Source organism: Etheostoma spectabile, chromosome 21 (assembly GCF_008692095.1).
Source record: "Etheostoma spectabile isolate EspeVRDwgs_2016 chromosome 21, UIUC_Espe_1.0, whole genome shotgun sequence".
NCBI lineage: Eukaryota > Metazoa > Chordata > Actinopteri > Perciformes > Percidae > Etheostoma > Etheostoma spectabile.
In genome coordinates this window covers 7,443,544-7,445,880 of record NC_045753.1, presented here as the reverse complement: position 1 = coordinate 7,445,880, position 2,337 = coordinate 7,443,544, and positions in this window count along the sequence as shown.

The following is a 2,337-nucleotide window of genomic DNA, read 5'->3' as shown; positions in this document are numbered from 1 at the left end:
TTAGTTTCTGTGGGGCACGGAGGAAAAACAAAGTCTTTGGAAGCCAGTCAAACGATTGTGTGGGGTCAGGCCTGGAGCGCTTTTCTTGCGGCGACGGCGGAGCTAAGTCCCAGTGAAGGGCCCCTCAGTTTGTTCCTCGTGACCATAGTCTAGAAGAATAGGAAATATCACAATTCGACTATATTTATCAAATTATTTCATTCTTCTAGACTATGGTCACGAGGAACAAACTGAGGGGCCCTTCACTGGTTCTCACCCCGCCGTCGCGCAAGTAAGCGCTCCAGGCCTGACCCACACAATCATTCGACTGGCCTCAAAAAGACTTGTTTTTCCTCCGTGCCCCACAGACATACTAAAACTCTGTCGCCGTCTTTCGGTCTTTTATTTAAAATTTATCTCGGTTTTAACCTGGTCAACTTTTTCTGAACATTTTACAAATATTTTCTTGTGAATCGGCGTTGGTTTTCAACGATCACTTAACATCTTAAATTTAACGGTGTTAAACTAGGTCGGCTTTAACGATCACATAAGTCAAAACTTATACAAGTTCACTGGTTACTCTTTTTCATGATCACTTTAAATTTAGTTTAAACAGACTACCGGCCGACTCAAACGGACTCTAAATCTGTGCACACGACTCAAACGTTAGATCTCGGGTCTCTCGTCCCGGTGGCCTTAGGACCCACTTTTAGGTTTTTAAGCTTACAAACATCAACACAAACAATCACACACAATCGCTTTGACTTAGCGCTCAATACTTCAATTGAGTATTTACTTTTAAATTGCTTTTCCAATTTTAACAGACTACGACTTGATGATTGCTGAGTCCACGTCTACATGTTTTGACATTTCCTATAGCTTACGCGTGTTTGATAAAACAGGGATGCTGCTCACCTCAGTTTTTTGGGCCACGTGAAAAGCAGCAACTACCATGATCCAGGCTGATCCAGTTTGTTTGAATTGTCGTCCTTTACCTCAGAAAATCCAGTCGGGAGTCACCAATTGTTAGATAATCATAACTTACATGCATTCGTTTTCGGATTTCTGAGGAGGAAAAGGAGGCTGGGGGTCAATATTGGAATTGAAAAAGGTTTAATGCAACGCAGTGAGTGAAGATGATAGACAAAGAGACAATCAGACAAAACAAACTAAATAACACTGCAGCTGACAGCGTGATCCACGCTCATCCTGCCGGAGTCACGTAAAAAGCAATCCAAGAAATTCTTAGTTCACCTTTTATCTAACGGGGGGGCTGTTCTTTGTCCCATGGTGCATTCAAATCCTTCTCATTGGTCGTTGTGTCATGACAGCAGTTGAGTGAATCATTGCTGCCAAGGGATGGTCTGCACCTTGGGGGTGCTTTTTGTTGCAGGGCAAAGGTTATGTCGTGTAAATGTGAAACTCTGACATAACATTCCAATCAACATTGTGTGTTTTAGCCTAGACCAGACCAGGGACAGGAGACAGACTGGAGACTTCTGTTGCATAGCAGGAAGCGTCCTTTCCATTGTGAATTGCAGACTGACCAGATCAATACTTTACAGTCAGAGAAACAGGGGGGGAAGGGAGGTGAGGAAAAATGGCCATCCTGCCTTCTTCAGAGACATATGCATATTAAATCCCATCTGACTGCATCACACAGTTTATAACTTTTTAAACTCAACATCGGTCAAAAAAAATAAAAGGGTGAAAGTAGAAAAATATTTATTAAAATGCTACGTGAGTACGTACTGAAAGTTGTTCTGTACTTCGTTACTGTCCCATCTCTGAATGACTCTTAAAAGATTAATATGTCATGGTTTGCCCGCAACAGAAACTGTGCCTTCGGATAGTACATAAAGGCCTCTTGTGATGTCTTTGGGCTCTCCATGGTCTCTGCAGAAGGATATCCCAGAGTTGGCGCTCCCAGGTTATTTACAGCAACAACGTCCCTGGGTGACTTGAACGCGACCATCCGTTCGGTTAAACAGCGACCTTCTTCGCTGTGACCTGTTGGCGCCCACGAGACTGCGCCCTGGTAATGTTTTATGAGCAGGAGCAGATCTTTAAGCCACAAGCTCATTGCTTTATGGCTTGTTTGGTTAAGCGCCACATGTATGCTTAATAAAAAAGGAATCTTTAAGCCTACTCTACATGTGAGATGGTGTCTGCCACCTAACCCAATGAAACCTGGTTCCACAGTTAATGGAGTTGATAACCTGAAACCTCTGGCCTCCCAGCTACTTTTGGATAGACTCTAGGGAACCACAATATAACCGCATCGAGGTAGGGTATAAGGTACTATGAGCTCGTTTAAGATGAGATGGATGCCTTACCATAAAGGCTTTGTAGGTGAGA